This window comes from Megalobrama amblycephala, linkage group LG8 (genome assembly GCF_018812025.1).
Source record: "Megalobrama amblycephala isolate DHTTF-2021 linkage group LG8, ASM1881202v1, whole genome shotgun sequence".
NCBI lineage: Eukaryota > Metazoa > Chordata > Actinopteri > Cypriniformes > Xenocyprididae > Megalobrama > Megalobrama amblycephala.
The window spans coordinates 2,851,133-2,864,205 of record NC_063051.1 but is presented as its reverse complement, the minus strand read 5'-3'; the positions used below and the strand labels follow the sequence as shown (position 1 = coordinate 2,864,205).

The 13,073-nt window shown below is 36.7% G+C and overlaps 1 protein-coding gene across 2 annotated transcripts in view; it reads right to left on the bottom strand.

Moving 5' to 3' along the window:
• Window positions 1-11,629, bottom strand: part of gli1 (GLI family zinc finger 1) — a 57,297-nt gene extending 45,668 nt beyond the window's left edge. Inside the window, exon 1 of one of the 2 annotated variants that reach the window (XM_048198681.1) lies at window positions 11,243-11,629. The gene's annotated coding sequence lies outside the window, so the exon portion shown is untranslated. The remainder of the gene's footprint in view (window positions 1-11,242) is intronic. The other variant, XM_048198680.1, reaches the window with a different exon arrangement.
• Between the last annotated feature and the right edge of the window lie 1,444 nt (window positions 11,630-13,073).

Below are 13,073 nucleotides of genomic sequence, written 5' to 3'. Positions count from 1 at the left end.
ATGGATGAATGGATGGTAAATAGAAAAATGAAAGAAAGAAAGATAGATAGATGAGAAAGAAAGAAAGAAAGAAAGAAAGAAAGAAAGAAAGAAAACAAGGTAGAAAAAGAAAGATAGATGGATGATAAATAGAAAAACGATAGATAGATAGATAGATAGATAGATAGATAGATAGATAGATAAATAGATAGAAGAAAGAAAGAAAGAAAGAAAGAAAGAAAGAAAGAAAGAAAGAAAGAAAGAAAGAAAGAAAACAAGGTAGAAAAAGAAAGATGATGATGGAAGAATGGATGGATGGATGATAAATATAAAAACGATAGATAGATAGATAGATAGATAGATAGATAGATAGATAGATAGAAGAAAGAAAGAAAGAAAGAAAACAAGTTAGAAAAAGAAAGATAGATGATGATAAATAGAAAAACGATAGATAGATAGATAGATAGATAGATAGATAGATAGATAGATAGAAGAAAGAAAGAAAGAAAGAAAACAAGTTAGAAAAAGATAGATGATGATAAATAGAAAAACGATAGATAGATAGATAGATAGATAGATAGATAGATAGATAGATAGATAGATAGATAGATAGAAGAAAGAAAGAAAGAAAACAAGGTAGAAAAAGAATGATGATAGAAGAATGGATGGATGGATGATAAATAGAAAAACGATAGATAGACAGATAGATAGATAGAAGGAAGAAAGAAAGAAAGAAAGAAAGAAAGAAAGAAAGAGTTCAGGCAGCAGTGTGCAACAGCAGGAAAGCAGCACTCCCTCTCCTCTCCTCTGATTGGTCGAGAGCGTCCTCAGCCCACCCAAGAAGCCGCAGCAGCCCATGGGCATAAATCTGAGCCTGACTCAAACAATCTGCAGCTCTCTCTCTCTCTCTCTCTCTCTCTCTGTGCATTATTCTCTCCGTTCTCTCAGTGCTAATAAAACACAACTCCTCTCAGCTCTGGCCAACAATATTATTTTTGTAAAGACTTAATTGGGTTTGCCTTGAGTGAAGGGAACATGTGTGCCATACGTGTGCGTCAGTACGTAACAACGGAAGCGTGCAGTAATGCGTGCGAGATGACGGCAAACTTATGCAATGAGCAAACACATGAAAGCGTGCTCAGGTAAACCTGCGCGAATGCGTGTTTGTGCTTGAGTGTGTTTGTGCATAATCGTGGCTGACTGCCAGGGTCTGGATTATTATCTGCACCAGAGCGGGCCAATCGCAGCGGGTTTCCGTTCAAAAGCATGATTGGCGCTCATTAAAATGAGCCAAATGCCATTTAAAGTGATTAATGTGACTTTCTTTTGATGATTTTTCTGGGTTGCATCTAATTTGTCAAACGCCAAAAATCTGAAGCGCAAGAAACACATCAAAGACATGTAATTACAATGATGTGAGTTCAAAACTCCAGTGTCTCCATGACAACAGGGTGAATAATAAACACGCCCCCTCAGTGCGGTGGACACCAGTGAGTCATCACACACACACACACACACACACACACTCACGCACGATGACACGCAGAAAACACGTACAGATAGACAGAACTCAAGGAAATCTACACATAAAAGGGAGAGCAAAATGGAGACAAACGAGCCCATAGTTCTCCCACTGGTCTGTGGTGATGATGTAATAGGTGGGTGTGTCTCTGAGGCTCCGCCTACTTTGAGGTGTAAATCTTCTCCGGTTCATTTCTTCTGTTCAGTCCATCGAGGTCAGATGCGAGTGAAAACATGAACACACCGGAGCGACGCTGACACTGTTTTCATGCTTAATAAAGCTGCTGCTTTTTTTTTTTTTGTATAATTGTATTAATGAAATTCAAGAATTTTAATGATACTGAATTTAAAAAATACAAGCCAATAAAAAATATATATATGGCGGGTTAATTCAGGTACAGACATGTAATAATTAGGTCTAAATGTAAAATAACACTAGAGGTCACTGTGTGAAGTAAATATAGATTAATCTTTGTTTTATGGTTTGATTAACATTAATGACTTAGAAGCAGGTATTTATAGGTTGCTGTCACTTTAAGACAGAGCGCACAGATCCAGTAATGATACACATCCAATTTCTTTCTCCACTCTTTACGTTCACTCAAGTATGGAGCCCTGCACGACACGCAAGAAAAAAAGTAAATTGTGATTTACTCATTTGTTTCCTCGATTTACTAAATTGTACACATGATTTACTAATTAATTCCCTCGATTTACTATATCGTGCGCATGATTTACTCATTTGTTTCCTTGATTTACTAAATTGTACACATGATTTACTAATTAATTCCCTCGATTTACTATATCGTGCGCACGATTTACTCATTTGTTTCCTTGATTTACTAAATTGTACACATGATTTACTAATTAATTCCCTCGATTTACTATATCGTGCGCACGATTTACTCATTTGTTTCCTTGATTTACTAAATTGTACACATGATTTACTAATTAATTCCCTCGATTTACTATATCGTGCGCATGATTTACTCATTTGTTTCCTTGATTTACTAAATTGTACACATGATTTACTAATTAATTCCCTCGATTTACTATATCGTGCGCATGATTTACTCATTTGTTTCCTTGATTTACTAAATTGTACACATGATTTACTAATTAATTCCCTCGATTTACTATATCGTGCGCATGATTTACTCATTTGTTTCCTCGATTTACTAAATTGTACACATGATTTACTAATTAATTCCCTCGATTTACTATATCGTGCGCATGATTTACTCATTTGTTTCCTTGATTTACTAAATTGTACACATGATTTACTAATTAATTCCCTCGATTTACTATATCGTGCGCACGATTTACTCATTTGTTTCCTTGATTTACTAAATTGTACACATGACTTACTAATTTGTTTCCTCATTTTACTAAATCATTTACTATATCGGCCATGATTTACAATTTACTAATTCGTTTCGTCGATTTACCATTTGTTTCCTTGAATCATGCACATAATTTACTATTTGTTTCCTTGATTCGCTCAGTCAATTTAATAAATTGTGCGCACAATTCACTCATTCGTTAACTTGATTTACTAAATTGTACACATGACTTACTAATTTGTTTCCTCATTTTACTAAATCATGCCCACAATTTACTAATTTGTTGCGTCGATTTACCAAATCATGCCCACAATTTACTAATTCGCTCAGTCAATTTAATAAATTGTGCACACAATTCACTCATTCGTTAACTTGATTTACTAAATTGTACACATGACTTACTAATTTGTTTCCTCATTTTACTAAATCATGCCCACAATTTACTAATTTGTTGCGTCGATTTACCAAATCATGCCCACAATTTACTAATTTGCTCAGTCAATTTAATAAATTGTGCGCACAATTTACTCATTCGTTCCCTCGATTTAATAAATTGTTTGCATGATTTACTAATTCGTTTCCTCATTTTACTAAATCATGCCCACAATTTACTAATTCATTGCGTCGATTTACCAAATCATGCCCACAATTTACTAATTCGCTCAGTCAATTTAATAAATTGTGCGCACAATTTACTAATTCGTTCCCTCAATTTAATAAATTGTATGCATGATTTACTAATTCGTTTCCTTCCTCGATTTACTAAATTGTACACATGACTTACTAATTTGTTTCCTCATTTTACTAAATCATGCCCACAATTTACTCATTCGTTCTCTCGATTTACTAAATTGTACACATGACTTACTAATTTGTTTCCTCATTTTACTAAATCATGCCCACAATTTACTCATTCGTTCTCTCGATTTACTAAATTGTACGCATGATTTACTGATTTGTTTCCTCATTTTACTAAATCATGCCCACAATTTACTAATTTGTTCCCTTGATTTACTAAATTGTACGCACAATTTACTCATTCGTTCTCTCGATTTACTAAATCATGCACATAATTTACTAATTCGCTCAGTCAATTTAATAAATTGTGCGCACAATTTACTTATTCGTTCCCTTGATTTAATAAATTGTTTGCATGATTTACTAATTCGTTTCCTCATTTTACTAAATCATGCCCACAATTTACTAATTCATTGCGTCGATTTACCAAATCATGCCCACAATTTACTAATTCGCTCAGTCAATTTAATAAATTGTGCGCACAATTTACTCATTCGTTCCCTCAATTTAATAAATTGTATGCATGATTTACTAATTCGTTTCCTTCCTCGATTTACTAAATTGTACACATGACTTACTAATTTGTTTCCTCATTTTACTAAATCATGCCCACAATTTACTCATTCGTTCCCTTGATTTACTAAATTGTACACATGATTTACTAATTCGTTTCCTCATTTTACTAAATCGTACGCAAGATTTAGTAATTCATTTGCTTGATTTACTAAATCGTGTGTCATTTGCGGGGCTCCGTACTTAAGACATAACCAACTGTGTTTACGAGAATACTTGCCGAGACTGGTATTTTGACGTAATTTTGTGTATATATGTCCGTTCAAGCGCATGGAGATGCGAAAAGAGGAATCAATTTGCTGTTTGTGCGCTATCTGAAATGCATCTCTTCAGATAACAGCGTGTGAGTACCAAATTAATGGTAAAACTTAGCAATTAGTTCTACGATCTGTTTAACCCCTATCTTAGAGCCTCACACTAATTCATTCCTTCAGTTTGCATAATCGCAGTGATATACGGGGCAGCATATATTTTCAGCTCATATTCTCGGCAGTTTTTCTCTTTCAGCCAAAAGCCAAAAATGCCATTTCAGCCAATAATTTTCGCTGAAATTTTGAGTTAACAGCATATCGCTGCGAAGGTATTTCCGACTTCTTTTTATCCCTAGCAAAAAGAACTTTGCCGTGAGTATATCAGGGCTTTGAGATCTCTAGACAAAACCAATCTGAGATATGAAAGAGTTCTCATTTATTTTGATCATTCTTTCCTATGTAAAATACCAAACACCATGAAAAAAAACTACATTTGGAGTTGAATTGGAATATTGAAACTCGCTGAGCTGGTTTAAAGTGATTCATTTATTCGGAGGTTAAACATCAAGACGCCATGAAGTGAGCAGGGATTGAAGTGAAAGGTAGAATGAGTTGATAAACAGGTCTGGCCATCGAAATCTCAAACAATTCCTCTCACACACTGACAGAACATCTCCTCGCCGTGAGATCTGCACAGACTAATAATGTGAACATGTCATCATCATGATTACAATACATTGATAGTCTTCATCAGGGACAATGGCAGCTTGTAAAGCTCAATTGTCCGACAGTTTCGTAACATAATCCAGCCTCTGACTTGAAAGCTACACTGCAATCAGCTCGGTTCCTTTCTGAGCTCTCGTCTTTCACTGATGCAAAAAAACAGCAAGAGAGTTATTAACCGTTTTATTCAGATGTCACATCAGAGAGACAGAGGTGTGGTGAGAGAAGACAATCAGGGTTTATTGGTCTGTGCCAGCAATGCTTCGTTATTTAAACATTCATACATTTGCTTATGTTCTGTTCAAACATGACGTTGTGACATTTTTCCACCCGAAACCGATGGCGGACGATCCCACATTTAATGTCAAACGGTGAAAAATGACCACTGAAGAAGCACTTGCAAGGAAATGTTCATGCAAAAATAAATGTAATTGAACAAGATGATTCTGTAACCTGTCTCTATGACTTTCTTCTGTGGAAGACAAAAGGAGATGTTTAGCAGAATGTTCACGCTGCTCTTTTTTGGATCTTGACAGTCACTGTTTGCTTGCACTGGAGCATGAACTTTGTGATAAACATCTGCTTTCGTGTTCTAGTGCAGAAAGAAAGTTATAAGGGTTTGAAATGAGTTAATAATGAGAGAATCGTCATGTTGCACAAGGTTCTTCTGGTTCTTTAGTGGCATCTACGGAATATTTCAATTGGACAAAAGGTTCTTTATAGCGGAAAAAGGTTCTTTGGATTTTTAAAATGTTCTTCATTTAAAAAAAAAAAAAAAAAATCACTGAAAGGCTCTTTTGGGAACCAAAAATTGTTATTCTATGGCATCAGTGTGAAAACCCCCTTTTTAAAACCTTAATTAACTCTTTATTAACACCCTTTTTAACTCTTTCCCCACCAGCGTTTTTTTTTTTTAAAGCTGCCAGCAGTTTTTGAAAATTTTCACAAATGTTTCATGTCCCCCAGAATATTTTGTTGTATGAATATCTGAACATGCTATGTATCAAAAGAAAGCTTTTAAACAAACAAACAAAAAATTGTTTTATTCATGCATTCTTTTTTTATCAACACTTGAATATGGGTAAGTTTCATAAAAAAGCAACATTTTGAGCAAAAAGCTGAGAAAATCAAAGACTACAACTGGATCAGATTCAGAATGATAATCAAAACACAGATGGAGTAAACTGAATCCACCCAAAGCTCATCCTGGGTCAACATTTCATTTGGTAACATTAGGCAGTTTTGATTTATATGCTTTTTAATGTTAATAATCACATTATTTTACATATGCATGTGATTACATATGCTATTGCTTGTTTTTGCTTCTTCTTCGCTTGTGTTTTGATCAGGAGATGCAGTAATCTTTCAGAATATGATAGTAATAGCACCCTCTACCGTATAACAGTGAAATCACGGAAAGCCATAAAATCCCGTTTTTGGTGGGGAAAGAGTTAAGAGGTTGGGGTGAATTATTCCTTTAATAGAAAGAAAGAAAGAAAGAAAGAAAGAAAGGCGAATAATGCGAATCCAGCAGACACATGCACTGTAAGAGTTGAGAAGACGCGCAGCATCAGTCCTGAGCTTTATTCTGTCTCTCTTGTCCTTCATGAATGAAAGAGGGACAGAAAATAGGAAGGAGGAAAAGCCTGAGGGGCATAAAAGAGGGACGGGGGTATTTAGCCGGTTTTACCCTCTCTAAACTCCTTCCTTCCCTGCCTGGGTATCTGAGCTCCGGCTCTGTGCCGCTCGGGCCGCTGACTGGATGGACAGCTGCTATTAAAAGTTGATTGTTTCAGGTTCACAGAGTGTGAAAGGGTGTTATTGGGGTCTACGATCCCCGTGAGGGTGGTCTCCACGCCGCAGAGAGGGCGAGAGGGGGAGGCAAAGGAAAGTGTCACGTGACACGAGTCTCGCTGCGCAGCCCCAAAAAGGAATCTGGCGGAAAAACACACCACTTGTTGCCGCCTGCCTGCCTGGATTCTGCCTTGGCCGGCTTTAGTGAACGCCGTCTCTCACACACTTGGTTTCACACAGTAAAACACAGCAAGGAACATCCCACCCACAAATACACACACACCTATTTAGACTAAACAGACAAAAAAGAAAAAAAAAAAAACTGTAGTTGCTCCGAAAGACCCTCAGTCTACTCCACTCTCTTTAAAAATAAAGGTTCTTCACTCAATTTAACATCCATGGAATCTTTCCATTCCACAAAAGGTTCTTTAAAGTGGAAAAAGGTTGTTTAGATTATTAAAATCAAATGTTCTACACACTAAAAAAGAGGTTGTTTTAAGAACTGATCGCTGAACGGTTCTTTAGGGAACCAAAAATCTTCTTCAATGTCATCGCTGAGAAAAAACACTTTTGAAATCTTAATTTTTAAGAGTGTAATCCAGATAAATTCAATTCAAAAATGCTTTCTGTCCACACTAAGTTCACACAGAACACGTTTTTATATTCAAATGCGCTACTTTTCCATTGTTTTTCTATGTAAACACGCACTAGATGGACGTGTATTAATGCAGCGCCACTCAGTGGACCAATCAGAACTATTTATTTGTTATTGCCGTTTTTGCATCACATCTCAAAAGCGTGTGTCGAGACTCTTGCGTTCTGAGCTACACTTTTTTAAAAACCGTTCCTGAGCGCTGCATCTAGTGTACTCTGTGTGAACGAGCCTTAAAGGGTTAGTTCACCCAAAAATGAAAATAATGTCATTAATTACTCACCCTCATGTTGTTCGACACCCGTAAGACCTTCGTTAATCTTCAGAACACAAATGAAGATATTTTTGATGAAATCCAATGGCTCAGTGAGGCCTGCATAGCCAGCAATGACATTTCCTCTCTCAAGATCCATTAATGTACTAAAAACATATTTAAATCAGGTCATGTGAGTACATTGGTTCAATATTAATATTATAAAGCCACGAGAATATTTTTGGTGCGCCAAAAAAACAAAATAACGACTTATATAGTGATGGCCGATTTCAAAACACTGCTTCAGGAAGCTTTGGAGCGTTATGAATCTTTTGTGTCGAATCATGATTCGGATCGCGTGTCAAACTGCTGAAATCACGTGACTTTGGCACTCCGAACTGCTGATTCGACACGCTGATTCATAACCCTCCGAAGCTTCCTGAAGCAGTGTTTTGAAATCGGCCATCACTAAATAAGTCGTTATTTTGTTTTTTTGGTGCACCAAAAATATTCTCGTGGCTTTATAATATTAATATTGAACCACTGTACACACATGAACTGATTTAAATATGTTTTTAGTACATTAATGGATCTTGAGAGAGGAAATGTCATTGCTGGCATCAAAAATATCTTAATTTGTGTTCTGAAGATGAACGAAGGTCTTACGGGTGTGGAACGGCATGAGCGTGAGTAATAAATGACATTATTTTCATTTTTGGGTGAACTAACCCTTTAAGGGACGATTTGCACAGAATGCATTAAATGCGGAGGAATGAAAAAAGGATGTAAAAAACAAGACTTTTTTCAAATTTAAACTTTTTAACTGGAGCGCTGCTGTCGTTTCATGCACGAGGCACTGCAAAAGATGCAAGAGCAACGGTCAAACACGTCCATCTAGTGCATGTTTATGTAGAAGAACGATAGAAAAGAGACAAAGTGGAATGCTAAAGCACATTCCCTAAGAAGCCATTATTGTCAAGCTTTTTGAAGACGCTCTCACAAACATTTGAAAACACCATTTCTGCATCACACTTTGGACTGTGGAAACGGAAGAATTCAAAAACGCTGTGACGCATATTGTACTCATATATATCTATGTTTATAAGCGCTATTCACTTTTACAGATAAAAGCTACTTCGTAATTCCTGCAAAGATGGCAGAATATTTACATGCAATTGCTACGTCAAAATATGAGGCCAACTGCATTTAGATCATACACGGAATAACGATTAAGTGCGACCTGGACTTTCCAGTAAGTTCATTTTCCGATGTTTCAGTGTGGACGAGAAACACTAGGGTGTTTACCCGAACATTCTTAAACAGAAGTGTGAATCAGTCATAGCAGCATTAGTTCTGGACCTTCATTTGACAAGTTCAGTCTCTGGTTCTCCACCCACATCTCAGCAAAAGGTGACATAAATGCATAGCCTCTTTAGCACTTTCCTGTGTAACATCTCAAGCTGTCCGAGAGGCCGACTCCGAGGGAGGTTTCTGCTCAGATCTGTGCTGAGTGTGAGTATGCTAACGGAAGCCTTTTGGCACTAACGCAGGTCCATCAAACACTAATGAGCTCGGGGGGAAGAGGAAGACACCCTACAGAGTCTTTCTCACCTCAAGAACAGACACCACATCAACCTGGAGAAGGATTCGCAAACGCTGACCTCTTCAACTGAGCTGAAACGAACCGAGCGAGCACATAAAGGCATGACAGATAGTTGACAAATTAACAGTAAAAGTAATCTAAAACCGATTACCACGTCACAAAAAACAGTAACATTTTTGATTGCCCAAAGCTTCAAGAGGTCAGACTCTGGTCAGAAAAATACTTAAGCTTTTCCTAATCACATAATGGATGGACAGAGCAGTAACTTGATTTAAATGCATGATCATTTGTTGCATCTGTTATGCTTTATGACGCATTTTTATGCTATTATTATTACACAGACTCATCTGAGATTTTCACACGGCAATTACACAGATTTATGAAGATTATATCAGATGTCTGTTTTTTCCCCCCATTCTAAACTTTCACAGCCTCGATTTCTCCCTTAATCTAACATAATGTGTAGTTTGTGACCACAACCAAATGCAGCAGCTACAAAATAAAAAATCCCCCACCTGGATGATTAAAAAAAAGTGCAAAAATTCAATTTTATATAGTATACATAGTGATCCTGAACCACAAAACCAGTCATTATATTTGTAGCAATAGCCAACAATACATTGTATGGGTCAAAATTATCTTTTTTTTTTTTTTTTTACTTTTATGCCAAAAATCATTAGGATATTAAGATCATGTTCCATGAAGATATTTTGTAAATTTTGAAAAATGCATTGCTAAGGACTTCATTTGGACAACTTCAAAGGCAATTTTCTCAATATTTTGATTTTTTTGCAACCTCAGATTCCAGATTTTTTAAATAGTTGTATCTCAACCAAATATTGTCCTATCCTAACAAACCATACATCAATGGAAAGATTATTTATTTTCAAAAAATTGGCCCTTATGACTGATTTTGTGGTCCAGGGTCACACACACACACACACACACACACACATATATATATATATATATATATATATATATATATATATATATATATACTTTATGTAGCCTAAGGGCTAAAGAAAATTAAATATAATTAAATATTGACATGCAACATTTTTTGTTGCTGTTTTGCAATTGAATTTACACGAAGACCTCGCGTCATAAGACACGTAGTCAGTGTTTTTTTGGGGCTTCAGGTTAGATAGACACATTTGGAAAAGATATTCGGCACTTCAAGTATTTCCCGTTACAAGAAACAGCTGTTGAGATGCGGCCTTTAGAAGAACAGACTGACCTCCACACTGGAACCATCAGAAAACTATCAGAAACTATCACATCAAATGATAAGAATGCATGCAGAAGATCCAAAAGAAACCTTTAAAAGCACGCAAAAAAGCTCAGCTTGCTCAGTTAGTCGCAAAGTCTGAGACAGAGGACTGCGAGACCACCAAGATACTGAAGTCTCGAGAGACCACCGTCATGCATACTTCACAAGCTGTCCGATAAATGAGAAAATTACAGACAAATTCAAGACTTGCTGAAAAGTTCTTGACATCTCTGCATTTTGCTCCTCTTTAATAAGCTTTGTGTGTCTTCTTGTGTTCAGCATTTCCTCAAGAGTCTCTCAGCAGATGAGTGTGTAATAGACACACATGTTTGGATTGTTAATCAATACGCAAACATTCCACTTGAGTAACACTCACACTGTATGACATGATACAATGTAACAGAAGAGCTCACGTCACATTCTGTACATTAATAATAAGTTATACACATCTTCTGTATTATGAAGGAATAGCGCGTTACCTTTGAAGAATGGATTCTGCCTTCATCAGTCTGTGTGGCCTCACGGTGATCCCAGCAAACTCCACTTTTCCCTGGAAAACTTGGAGCTGAAAGCCGAGAGCGTCCCGATGGGGGTTCGAGAATTTCCAATAAAGCCCCTCTTTCTCCTCACACACACACACACACACACACACACAGATGCAGATGCAGATAGGAGCTGTAAACTCTCCTCTTCACTGCGGTGTGAATATTCTCCGCTTCAGGCTCACGTGAACACAAACTCCACACAACTTTTCTCTAAAGTTCGATTTTAGAAAAGACATTCCATATTCGGTGACGCCGGTCCCGTGAGCCCAAAGTTGCAGCGGCAGCGCGAGAATGCGAGACCTCCCCCTCCCTCTCTCTCTCTCTCTCTCTCTCCCTCCCTCCCTCTCTCTCTCAGACTCCGTGGACCACCCCGAAACAGGAAGTTCACTTTTTGTTTTTCTTGAGGGGAAAAAAGAGAAAGCCCTACTGGAAAGCGTCATTGCTGCAGCATCAGTAACTCCCACAATAATAATAATAAGTACTGATATTTAGCTTTATAAAAAATATTTTAAAAATCAAATAAATTTGCTCTGGATCTATTGCAGAGGGTTTTTGTTTTCTTAAAATTCTTTAATGTATGCGTTCTGAACAAAATAAGCAGCACTAATAACCACTGGATTCAAACTTTCACAAAGGTGAAACGCTTGTGAGCGCGCCTGCTCGGACACACGCGGCGCACCACAAAACCCGGAGCGGAGCACGAACAGCCACAGGATTGAGTTTGGGTTTGGAGGGATGATGGTGATGAGTGAAGAGGGATGTGTAATAAAAGTGATCAGACAGAGCTATTTTTCTGTGGGTGTAAATATTAATTAATACATATCTTTTCGAATAACTGATTAAAAATTCAATGTATGGATTACGATATTTATAAATCGATGGCATAATCTTAGTAAGTGCTAATTTGACAGAAACATTTTTATGAAATTTTACTGCGTTGACATTAACGAACAAATGGGTCATTGATGAATACGTTTTTTAAAAGTGTAAAAAAACATAAACATAAATAAAAAATTTGGTTATACCGAATGACGATATTGTCAAACAATGCTAACAGGATGATATCTAGCTAGCTAGCAAAAGAACAATCAAACATTTTATATTTAGTACAAGTTTTTAAAATATGACAACATTTTCCATGTTTTATAGCGGTTGTACCGAATGACCTGATGTTTCGGGACATGCATATGAACAAGTGAAAACATACATTTTTCTAATAGTTAAAAGAGAATTAGTTACTTTACTTCATGACCATGTAATCCTTTGTGTCGGAATGATATCACATCCTGTCATGATATCAGTGTTGCCAATTGCTTTCAGTTGAAAGTAGCTAAAACTGCTTGCTAAATGTCGCTAGATGACGTCATACTGGCGAGTCCACTGATCTATATTATAATCAGTGGGCGAGTCACGGAATCTAGATAAGTTTTGTCCCGCTTCGATGCACCGTCCAAGAAGTTGCTGGATTTGTGGCTAGGCTTTTGAAAAAAGTCTCAAAAGGGGCGGGAAAGTCGCTAAATCTAGCGACAAAATTACTAAATTGGCACATCCAAAATGGTCCCTTTATATTGGTTACTCCAAATGACATCAATGAAATTCATTTTTCAGGACATTCTTTCTCATAACAAAGCAACGATTTCTACACATAATTTTAATACCATTTTGCACTATGTTGATATATGATGTTATAAAATCATGCCAGAATAAAAATGAAATGGTTGTACTGGCCTTTGGACAGTCAAACCGAATGACATTTTGACACTTC